This window comes from Orcinus orca, chromosome 6 (genome assembly GCF_937001465.1).
Source record: "Orcinus orca chromosome 6, mOrcOrc1.1, whole genome shotgun sequence".
NCBI lineage: Eukaryota > Metazoa > Chordata > Mammalia > Artiodactyla > Delphinidae > Orcinus > Orcinus orca.
Genome location: NC_064564.1, coordinates 92,157,959 through 92,170,847, shown reverse-complemented (window position 1 = coordinate 92,170,847; position 12,889 = coordinate 92,157,959). Strand labels below are relative to the sequence as shown.

The 12,889-nt window shown below is 36.5% G+C and overlaps 1 long non-coding RNA gene across 1 annotated transcript in view; it reads right to left on the bottom strand.

Annotated features, from left to right (window-relative positions):
- The window catches only part of LOC125964670 (uncharacterized), a 34,943-nt gene extending 23,332 nt beyond the window's left edge, over positions 1-11,611 (bottom strand). Inside the window, exon 1 of the long non-coding RNA XR_007477906.1 lies at positions 11,536-11,611. This is a non-coding gene — a long non-coding RNA (uncharacterized LOC125964670). The remainder of the gene's footprint in view (positions 1-11,535) is intronic.
- Between the last annotated feature and the right edge of the window lie 1,278 nt (positions 11,612-12,889).

The window sequence follows — 12,889 nt, the reverse complement described above, 5'->3', positions numbered from 1 at the left end:
TATAATGATTTCAGATAAGGTAGCCTAAATTTTTACTCTTCATTTTGTGGTTATATTATTGCACATATTTGGTCTCCTAGTAATTTTTCTTGTAAGTGTTCAATTTTCCTTCACCACGTTGAAATCCCAATAGCAGGGGAAATGAGACAGTAAAGCTCAGGTCCACGTGAATCACAGCAAATGTCTTGAATTCTGGCGGTATAGTAGAATATCGTTTTCATTTCTGATTAATTCCAGTAGTCTTGCTTCATCTGCCAGTGCATAAACTTGAAATTGAACTCTACAGATATTACAGAGGCATGTTTTGCCCATTCATTCTTTCATGTATTAATTCCATAGATATCTACTGACTTAACCCCTTATGAGCTAGGCATTAGCTGGTTGCTGGTGATACAAATTAAAATCAGGCATAGTTTCCACTAGAGTCTATGTTCTAGTGGAGGAGATACCCACAGGGAAGAAGAAAGTTGTGATGTAGAATGATATCAGAAATGGAAGCTCGGGGCAATTTGGGAGCATGTTTTCTCACTCTCATAAATATATTTTTTTGACAGCAGAACCCAAACAATTTGATTGCATTTTTAAATTCTTCAAGAACTCCATAATCTGCTTGACAGAGAAAGAAATGCCTTGTATGTACAAATTACTGTGTATACTGAAATATAGATTCCTTAGCATCAGCAGTCAAGACAAAGTTGATAATTTGTTTCAGACATTCTACTACCACCATAATTTTCTTGAATCATAATTTTGAGCTTTGTTTGTTTATTCTTATTTCTGGGAAACTTCTTTCATCTCCCCCTGCCCCCCAGTAATGTCTGTGGGGTTCCCATTTTTTGAGTCATTTAGAAATAATAATCACAATTTATTTTTTCAGGATGATTTCATAGAAGACAAAATTGTATCAACCACTGGAACAAAACAGCGTCCTAGGTATTCTTTGTAATGTGCCTTATAATCACTAATTTGCATATCAAATAACTTTTTCATATGTATCATTAACTCAGCAATACTTTAGACATTTATTAATTTTTCCTGTTTCATTTATTCATTCATCAAAATTTATTGGCACAGCCATTCTGTGTGAGACCTCTGCTGGGAGATTTTATAAATATATTTTATACATATATTATATATATACATATAAAACTGTATATACACGTATACACTGTTGACCCTTGAACAATGCAGGGATTGGGGGCACTGCACAGTTGAAAATCCAAGTATAACTTTACAGTTGGTCCTCAGTATATGCCTTTCTGTGTCTGTGGATTCAACCAACTGTGGATCCTGTAGTACTGTAGTACATATTCTTTGAAAAAAATCTGTGTATAAGTGGACCCATGCATTTCAAACTCTTGTTGTTCAAGAGTCAACTGTATACACATGCCTTCAAGTACCTGCCTTCAAATAATAGTCTAGTGGCTTAAACAGACAAGATCACAGGAGAGGAAATTTTACCTTTGCTAAGTGCTAAATGAATTAGATGGTTCATTTAAAAAAAAAAATAAGGTAGTGAGAGAAGATTCAGAATTCCAGAGATATACATTAATCAAATGAACTTGTCAAAAGCTACACCTAATATAGCATAATCAGATATTACATATGAGCAGTAAAGACTTCCTTTTGCTTTAAGAAAGGAGGGGTTAAAAAAAAGATTTGTCTACAGGCAAGTTAATTTACAAATTTTCTTAGTTGAGGCACTGACAGTCAGGCTCCCACTAGTCTCTAATAGAAATACTATGAAGTAAAAGGCATTCAAAAACTTTTTTGGATACAGAACTGTACAATATCTCACATGTTTTGTTTTTTTCCTTATTGTTAATTACATAAATTATTTCTTGAAATGGAATTGCCCAAACCCGGGGGTACCATGTTCTTCTAGTTACAATTTTGTGGTGTAGTTGAAAAAGGAGTTATGTGGCAAATGGCCAAAAGGTCACCAGGGCCTGTGCATTCAATTGCTCAAGGGTCCCTTGGCACACTCGCTTAAAGAGGAAAATAGACTTATACTGAAAATAAAAGAAACTGATAGAAATACCATGTCCCTAGTGTTCCAAAACAGGTGCTTTTTTAACTCCACAATATGTGGAAGTCCTCAGAGCCATGTCAATGCTGAGCGCCTTCATTTTCTTAAGACTCCTATATACATCTAGACATTATACAAGTAAAACACGACCAAAAAAACAAAACTAAACAAAACCTCTATGAATTTGTGATATTGTGATTTATAAGAAACATATATTGGTCATTCAGATGACCAAAATATATTTCTCACTGTTTCTAAATTCCTTGAAATTTGCTGTGATAAGAGCAATAAAGATGTCTTTTGTTACGTTAATAAGGTGACTTCTGGAAAGCCCTTAGGTACCCTAGGGATGGGGGCATCTGACCGCTAGAAGAACCAACCAGTGATTAGAGGGTTGGAACTTTTGGTCATCTCTGGGGAGGGAAGAGAGACTGGAGATTGAGTTCAATTGCCAATGGCCAGTGGTTTAATGGATAATGCCTATGTAATGAGCCCTCCATAGAACCCCCAAAGGACAGGGTTTGGAGAGTTTCTGGGTTGGTGAACACTTGGAGATTTGGAGATAGTGGCATGCTCAGAGAGAACGTGGAAGCTCCATGCCCTTTACCCATCCCTTGCTTGATACATCTCTTTCATCTCACTGCGTCTGAGTTATATCCTTTTATAATAAGCAAGCAATCTAGTGAGTATGTGGGTTACCTGAGCTCTGTGAGCCACTCTAGCAAATTAATTGAACCCAAGGAGGGAGTCTTGGGACCCTCTGATTTATAGCCAGTTGGTCAGAAGTATAGGTAACATCCTGGATTTATAACTGACATCGGAAGCAGGGGAGGGAGAGCAGTCTTGTAGGACTGAACCCTTAACCTGTGGAATCTGACACTATCTTTGGGTAGATAGTGTCAGAATTGAGTTGAATTGTAGGACACTCAGTTGATGTCAGAGAATTTGCTTGACTGGGTGGGAGTGGGGTGGAAGAGGAGTGGTTAACATCATCCTCATGAATTAAAATTTGCATCTGGACACTTTTAGAGTCCAAATCACTTATAAACTTTTAAAGCATATACATAAGTTATTCTGTCACTTTTGTGCCTTCTCTCATTAGCCCTCTTCAGAGTTAAGTCATCCTGTAATAACATTGTCCCTGCCCTGGTATAGCTTACCTCTAGTGTAATACCCACGCCCTGTGTTGATTGCTGCTATCATAGCACTAATTGTTGGAGTGGTTCTGCAGATGCATGAGAAAGAAACATAATTACTTAGGTTTATGTTAGAAAGTGTTAAATTATTTCTATCTGTAGGGTTTATGTGTTTTACTTATTTAATGTCTAGAGATCTTTAAGATGCTTAAGATAAGAAGAGAAGGAACAACAGGAATAGTTGCAGACTGTTGATGACACTGAGTATTCTGGGACAACTCTTGGCTCATAGAAAAATCAGAAATCATAAATAATCTTATATTCACCCAGGAAATTTCTACATATAATTTAAAACTCATTTTTACTAGAAAACTCATCAAATTGTGGAAAATGTCTTTACAATAATAATTACTACACTAACAAGTTCTTTTCAATTACTTAGTTTTCCAACCAGTAAAACAGCCAAATCATTATGGTATGTTCTTTCAAGCAGTTGCAAAAGTAAATAGGTTTACCTCAGTCTCTTATCAAATTGTTCTTATGTTTAGAATATATTAAAAAGTGTTGGTTGGTGAGATCTCTAAGGGAACTATGTGGTTTCCCCTTTTTGACTCAAATGGATTTGGCCATATCTGCAGCACAGCACTTTTCTAAATGTACTTCTAAATATGAGAGATTTTTTTCCAAGAAGGTTTTGAAACTGATCTTGAAGGCAGTATCAGACAATTTTTCATTTGTTTGTTTGATCAGGTTTTTTTGTTTGTTTGTTTTGCTCCTAGTCAAGACATTTCTTTTTAGCTCCAAAATTTCTGATGATTTTTCCTTCAAAATTTGCATGCTTGGCTTTTAAATGTTGCTGAAAAAGTGTTTCCTGCAGTAATTGTTCAGTTTCTTTTTTTCACACAACAGATCCTGGAATTTAGTCTAATTTGCATCTCCCCAATAATAAAGCCTATACTTTAAATAAATATCTCAGTATATCCTGTGTGTTTTTATGTTGATGACTGTTGCTTAGTACCGAGTCACTAATCCTGGCTGAGAAGTAATATCATCTTTGCTTTCAAGTTTTTGTTTTGTTTTTGGGTTTTTTGTTTTTTTGTGGGAAGCTTCAGGGACTAGACAAAAATGGCAAGTTTTCTAACCTGTTGCTACAAATAAAATGTCCTACTTTCCAAACTTTCATGATGAAAATATAAGCTTGGCTGTCTGAGAAGAGCAAGGTTCTGCTGACTTGTATGCACAGGTGTGTGGTGAAACTTCTTAGGAATACAGAACACAAAACTTATTTTATCCCAAATTCTAAGTAAAATGTTTACTTCTTGAAAATATACCATGCTACACAGACGTAGAAAACAAATTTATGTTTACCAGGGAATAAGCAGGGGAGGGACAAATTGGGAGATTGGGATTGACAATATACACTACAATATATATAACAGATAACAAATAAGAACCTACTGTGTATCACAGGGAACTCTACTCAATACTCTAATGGCATATATGGGAAAAGACTCTATAAACAGAGTAGATATATGTGTATGTATAACTGATTCACTTTGCTGTACACCTGAAACTAACACAACATTGTAAATCAACTATACTACAACAAAAATTTTAAAAAGAATGCATCTTGCTTATCCGGTGCCTTCACTCATACCCTAGGACACCATCTGCTAGGTGGTGAATATATCCTGCTGAGAAGCCTGGTTTACCTTCCTGCCCCAATCTGGCCCTAACCACAGTGAACTTCTCAAACTGCAATTAAAGTGATTTTTTTCTCTTAATTATAATTCTTATAATATCACTCTGCTGCTTAAAATACTTAAAAGGGGTTCTGATATCTCTGTTTACCTCCAGAATATAAGTCAAAACTCTGAAACCAAGTTTACAAAGCTTTTGATGGTCCATCGCAAACAGGTTCATGCCTGCCTCTGCAGCCTCCAAAGTTACCATTTATCTCCTCACATACATTCTAAACTTTTCTCAGTTCCCTGAATTTGTCACATTCTTTTCCTTTGGATCCTCGCCTGTGCTATTCCCTCTGGCCAAATCACTGTCCCAGAACTTCATACTCCCCTCCTTTCTCGGTTAGTTCCGCTTTATCCTTCAGATAAAGACTTTCCCACCTTACCAAGTTTAGGTCAGTTTCTCTCAGAAATGAACATGAAATCTCTACTTCCCTATCATAGCACTTGCCACATTATTTTGATTTCCTGGTTGTCTGTTCTTCCTGTGATCTTCCAAAGGCAGAGACAAACTCTTTATTCTGCTTTATTCTTAGTCTTTAACATAGTGCCTTGCAAATGATTGGGATTCAGTAAAAATTAGTTGAAGTAGTGAATGGCCAACGTAATAGGCAACCACCAGTCGAAAGTCGATCAAGAGAAAACATTACAAGAGGAACAGCATATCTTTCCCAAGGCTTTAAATTTTACAATGTGCTTTCCATTCTATGATTTGTCCCTCTTCCTCTCCTGCCACCCAGATGAGGCCAAAGAGTACATATCTCTTTAGAAGTGCACAACAGGACTCTGATGTGAGGTGGGTTGGACAGGAGATAATAATCTTTCCTGAGGCACATGCACACTCCCAAGGGGGCTTTTGTAATACTTCTTACTCTATATTGTAATAATTCTTTCCTCTAATAGTCTGTAAGGATTTTAAGAGCAGCAAGCTTGTCTGATCTCCAGTGTTGAAACTTGAGTCTAGCATATAGTACTAGAGTTTATCATATAGTACATTTAATGAATGAAAATCAATTTCATCCTATGGAAACCTTGGCCTCAGAAACAGAATAACATATTTGAAGTTCACAACTACTAAATTGTTGTGGAGGCATGAAAGGCACAGAAATCAGAATTTTTGACTCAGAATTTGATCATATTCCAAATTTTTGATTCAGTTAAATAATTATTTAATAGTAATCTGACTCTAAGTTAAAAGACACACCAGACTGGCAAAAACTATGTAATAAATTCCATGCCTCTAATCAGTGAAAGAGGCAACCAGTAGGTAGGGAAACACAGACCTCAACTTCTCTAAAGGTGATGTCAGGCAAAGTGTAATACAGAAGAGAGACAAGTAACCAGGCAGCCTCCTTTCTGAGTCTGAACCATAGGTTCATCTTCATTATGGTGGACAATTTTATTCTATCTCTCTCTCTTTTAAATTTCTCATTGAGGTAAAACATATATAAACAAATGAACACAAATCAAAAGAATAGTACCAGCACCCCAAATGCCCCCCATTGCACCCCCTCTCAATGACTGCCCCGTTCCTTCCATTCTACTTTCCATCCCTTTTCCAGATGTGTTGCTAGTATACAAGGCATATAAGGAAGAAATGTCACCATCTCTGGAAAGAGGGCTCTCACAATCTATTAGAAAAGGCAATTTTATTCTAATAGATATGAGACCGTGCACTAAGAGGCTGGCAATCTGAGCAAATTAAGAAAACTCAAAAGAGGGAATCTTTTGTAGACTGAGATGGGGGAAACAAAAGTCTTCAAAGAGGAGGTGAAAATTTAAAGAGAGTTTTAAAAATTAGTTTCCCAGGTTGGAAAAAGGAGAAAAGTAGAGTATCCCAGCCAGAAGAAAATATCATCATGGTAAAAGGAAAGGGACTAGCTATTTGAGTGAAGGCTGGTAGTCTAATGTGATGTGGTTAGAGCAGCAGGTTTCAATCTTGGTTTGTGATCAAAATCACCTGTTAGGCTGTTTGTGGGCTACACACTAGACCTACAGAATCATGTACTCCAGGGATACAGGGATAAGACCTACATGTGTGGGTTATTTACAAAGCCTCACAGTTATTTTGGTTTGCAGACAAAATTGTGAATGACTGGACTGGAAGACAAAGTACCTTAAAGAATGTGAAGTACTATGTAGATGGTGGGTCAGGGTGGATTGGAAATTTTGAATGCCAAGGTATATATTTTGGCTGTATTCTTTATTGTTTCCTAAACATGCCTAATTATAAGAATTCCAAGGATACTGGTAAAAAAATCAGCTTTCTTGACCCCACTCCAAACCTACCAAATAAGAATTGACAAGGGAGGGGCCTGGAGATTTCTCTTCCTCCTGTCCTCCCTTCCCTCCCTCTCTCCCTCTTTCCTTCCTTCCTTCCTTCCTTCCTTCCTTCCTTCCTTCCTTCCTTTCTTTTTTCTGTTATAAACTGCATGTTTGTGTTCCTCCCCCCACCATATTTATATGCTGAAACCCTAATCCCCAATGTAATGTTATTTGGAGATGGGGGTCTTTGAGAGATAGTGTTCATGATAGGATTAGTGCCCTCGTAAGATGAGAGAGCTTGCTTCTCTCATTCTCTGCCATGTAAGGACACGATGAGAAGATGGCCACCTGCAAACCAGGAATAGGTTTGTCACTAGGAACCAAATCTGCTGGCACCTTGATCTTGGACATCCCAGCCTCCAGAACTGTGAGAACAAATATTTGTTGTTTAAGCCAACCAGTCTATGGTAATTTGTTATAGTAATTTGTTATAGCAGCCTGAGTAAAACTCTCTCTTCCTTCCTTCCTTTTTCTCTGGCTTTCAAAAGAACTCAGGCAATTTTCATGATTACTCACATGGGAAACTTTTTGTTTTTCAGCCGGTTGGGCGTCATTTAGACTTTATAAGAGTCAGATCTTTCATAAAGATCATCCTGGTAGAAATTCATTTCTTGAGGAAAAGAAAGATTTAAATGAGGGAGAGGAAATAAAGGCTTGTTATATAATTTTGGGGCTAGCTGATTAGGGGCGACCTTAGTCTTTAGTGTGAGACTATGTCCAACACATACCTGGTGCTCAGAAATGTGTTAATGTACTGTTTTAAAGGGCATTTTAATAGGTGAAATAATGAGGATGTGGTGAGCATTTGAATATGGGGTGGGGAAGAAGAAGCACTGAGCACGATTTGGAGATTTCTAGCATGAAATGTTTGATGAGTGGTAATGCCGTGCAATGAGACCGAATTGAGTGTTACTTCTTAGATTCAAACTTAAGAAAAAGACTGTTCCTTAAAAAGAAGTTATCAGCAAATGACTTTGAACACCACAGAACCTCATATAATTCCTCTCCCCTCTTTATACTTCTGTCAAGTCATAGCCATACCTCCAACACAAATCTCATACTCACACAAGTGATGTGTACTTGCATGGAATAATGGGTTGTGCATTTAAGGTCCACACTTTAGACTGGCAAAGCCAATTTTCACACCCGTCAGATCCTCTCCCTTTTGCTCCACTCTCCTTCCTTACTCAGAGCAACTATTTTTTCCTCTATAATAGCTTTCGTACATAAAAAAGAGAGAGAGCATGGCTGACTGAAATGATGGCTGTCTGATTTTGTTATAGTATCTGCTGCAAAATTCCGAGTGAGCAGTGTAACTTGGTGCTAGAATTTGAAACAGAAGGGCAAAACGCTAATGAATCTAATCTTCAAATAACCAGAGTAATAAAAGAGAAATAAGGGTGGAATTTCATAGAAGTTCAATTTGAGAACTCTTGTAGCTGCTCAATTTGAGAACTCCACATAACAATTACCTGTATATTAGCTGATCATAGGTGAGTCGATTTTTCACCTCAGTGAACATTTTTCTGGCAATAAAACAAGCGGTACTTTCTTCCTTATTACAGTAAAACTGCCACTGGGCTCCATTTAATAAGAATTAACTGTGAATAAATTACAGCATCAAATTATGTACCACGACATAACTTGGTGTGAAAAATCTAAGCAGCTGCAAGACCCCATGAAGTTAATTCAAGCTGAGCTCAGAAGAAAAACCCTTAATTACTTCCTGGAACCTGTGGATCTATTTTCAGTTCCTGGTGTCATTGGGATCACAGTTTAGATGAATTACCAGCAAATGCTCATGAAAGGCATCAGTGGGAATGCACTACAGAAATGGGGGTCAACTCTTTTTTATTCTTGGATTTGCCTCTGGCTTTTATTACTAAGTATGTCTCTACAAATTGAGAAATCACAGCTGGATTTAGAAGAATCTAGATTTTATATTTGGAAGGAAACATATACTCATTAAGTTCTACCTCCCACAAAGAATAAGCTTCCCTCCTTTGTCATTTCTGAAAGATGGTCAGCCTCTGCTTATAAAAGCTCTATGAGCAGGGCTTATTACCTCCCAAAGCAGCTTATTCTTATGATAGGACAGAGTTTCAGAAATTGTGGTCAAAATCTATCTGATTTTGGTAGTCTTTCTAGGTCTAGTTCTGTGAATGGGAATAGAGTTTCCCAAATTTGTGTGATTAATATCACCCTTTGCACTTGCTAAACCTATAAATTACCTGGCCTTTTCCCTTGGGAAATTCTGAACCAGAAAGTCTGAGTTTGGTTCTGGGAATCTGTATTTTATCACATATATCAGGTGATTATTGCTCTCAGATAAGTTTGGGAAACACTTCTCTAATCACTTCTCAGACACAAAGGATCATCTGGGGATCTTGTTAAAATGCAGATTCTGGTTTAATGAGTCTGGGATGAGACCTGAGATTCCGCATTTCTAAGGAGCTCCCAGGTGATGCCAATTCTTCTGGTAGGTGGACCACACATTGAGTCGCAAGACTCGAATAATGTCAAACATTTCTTTTTAAGATGATGGTTCTTAATATATTATTGAAGACAACAATTTCTCCTTAACTTCTATTTCTCTAATCACCAAGCTAAAAGTCTTTGATTACTTTAGTAATTTCTCATACAGTTTGGATATGCTGTGGTCTCCACACCCTTCATCACATCCTTCATCATCTTGGTTATTTTCTCCTGGCTTCACCTTGTTTTGCTAATATCTCTCTTAAAATATAATGTACACAATTCAATACAATTCTCCTAATATGCTTTGAAATTTGTGCTCAAATCATATTGATTTTGTAATCTGCCAAAATCTTTAAATCTTCCCTGCTTAAACTGCTTCTAAGCATGGTCTTCTAAGAAGCTGACTTAATTTCATTTTGGTGGGTATATACTGAATCTATATGTTATCTCTGTTAAGTTTCCCATTTCCTTTATTCTTTGAGAAAAATTTGAATGTTATTGTGTCACCTGTAATACTAGCTATCCCTTCCAACTTTATTTCATTTTTCCTAGTTCTTCCTTAATGTCTTTTTCAGAATGCTGAAAAAAATACAGTATTTGCTGACATGTTAATGGAGATGACTAATGTAAAGTGACAAGTTGCTGTCTTCTAGTGTGGTTTTTAAACAACTGCGACTCTACCTAAAATTACTATTATCCAGCCATTGACTTTTTAATATGGGCTCTACTGGTATTTTAGTTTCCACAATTCTTTGTTGTGTGGGACTGCCTTGCATATTGCAGTTCATTTACCATCCCTTGACACAACTCTCTAAATGCAAATAGCACTCCCTATACCTATTTCCAAATGCCCCCAGTATACAAGACCTTCCCTGATTGAGAACTATCCAGCCTATATTTTACCTTCTTTCCAGAGTATATCAGAGGAGTCTTTACTCACTACTTCTCTGAAATCCAGTCTCTTTGTGTTGAACTAAGACCATTCCTTGTGTAAGAGCTAAGACCATTGCCTCCACATAATTTAACTATTGGGACTAGCAACTGAGACCATCTGTGTCAATATAATTTAACTGTTTGCTCAGGAAATTTTTAACCAGAAGGATAAACTGGAAATCAGTAAATAATTTCATTTTTTTGCTTGAATAAATTTTTACAGACTAAAGTACATATCTGAGTGAATGATTTTCACGACAGTTCATTTACATAGACACACAGCTTGCTTATCAGAGCAATAGTTTGATTATCAAGATTTGCTTTAAGATCTTCAACCTGCTGTTGCAAGAGTTTTAAATGATATGTCACAAACTTTTCCCAACCCCAATTAGTTTCCTTAAATTACTTTAGCTCAGACTCCAAAGACCAAAACCTTCCCTAATTTCTCCCCTTTAAGACATTATTGAAACTATTAAGGTGGTGATCTCCCTTGCTTCAATAAGCTTGATGAACTCAGTTCGGTTAACAGTTTCTTTGGTGGTCTTGTGAGGGAGCTGACAATGTTTATTCACAAAGACTTTAAAATATTCCTAGTGGTGGGCTTTTGATATCTTGACCTATGAATCCTATGAAGATGCTGAATACTTGCTCCAAGCTTGTTAATGATTGATACATACTTTTGCCATTATTTAGGAGAAGAAAAGAAATGGAAAAAGAAAAGAAGAGGTATTGATGACTTTGATTGAAAGGAAATGATCAAGAAGAGGAGGAGTAGGTAGATGGAGAAGAAAATGAAGACAAAATAAATAATAAAAGGAGAGGGAAAACACTATGGGAAGTATGTAACAACAAAGAGGAATGAGGAAAAAGAAAAACTATGATGAATTACCTTTTCCCTCCTTGTTCTTTTCATCATGGAAATAGGTTGTGACTCCTTATTGTTCCCAGGCAGCATGATTTCAGCTACAAATATGGACAAAAAGAAGAAAGGTAATGAGAATAATCAGGGTATAGGGTACAAATACAAGGACATGACTGGTCACTTCACTCATTTTGCAGATAAGGCATACTCCTTCTTTGCAGAGATAACTCTTCCTACCCAATAATCTATTTGTTGTTGCTTTTGTTGTTGTTTTATTGTAAAATATACATAACATAAAACTGACCATCTTAACCATCTTTAAGTGTACAGTTCAGTGGCGTTAAATACATTCACATTGTTGTGCAACCATCACTACCATCCATCCCCAGAACATTTTTCATCTTCCCAAACTGAAACTCTATACACATTAAACAATAACTCTCCATTTTTCCCTCCCCCCCAGCCCCTGGAATCCACCATTCTACTTTGTGTCTCTGTGAATTTGACCACTCCAGCTACCTCAGAGAAACAGATTCATACAACATTTGTCCTTTTGTGTTTGGCTTACTTGACTTAGTGTAATGTCTTCAGGGTGCATCCATGTTATAGCAGGTGCCAAAACTTAATTCTTTCTCAAGGCTGAATAATAGTACAGTGTGTGTATATTTCACATTTTGTTTACCCACTGATGGACAGTCAGTGGACACTTGGCTGTTTATACTTTTCGGTTCTTATGAATAATGCTGCTATAAACATTTGTGTACCAATATCTGTTTGAGTCTCTGACTTCAATTCTTTTGGTTATATACCCAGAAGAGCAATTGCTGGTTCATGTGGTAATTTTTGTTTTCCACAGTGGTTTTTTATATTCCCAATGTGCAAGGGTTCCAATTTCTCTACATCCCCATCAACACTTGTTATTTCTTTTTTATTATTATTTTTTATAATAGTCTTTCTAATGGGTGTGAAGTGGTTTTGATTTGAATTTTCCTAATAATTAGTGATGTTGAGCATTTTTCATGTGCTTATTAGCTATCTGTATATCTTCTTTGTAGAAATGTCTATTCAAGTCCTTTGCCCATTCCTATCCAATAATCTATTGAGCAATGCTTGGGGCTAGACCAGATTGGTACCCCCAGAATGTGACACAATGAGTTGTAATTAATATTTACTAATCTATTCTACAATTATTTGAGGTTCATTCTTTTTGACTTTTCCTAGACCACTTATGTAGCATTTTAGTTTTTGTTTCATTATAACTAATATATATCTATTTAGGTCCACACTACTGGGATCTATCCATTATCTTTTTAGAAAATTGAGATATTTACCTCTTTCTACTTCTTTTACACATTCCCATATAATAGAGATATCTTAAAAA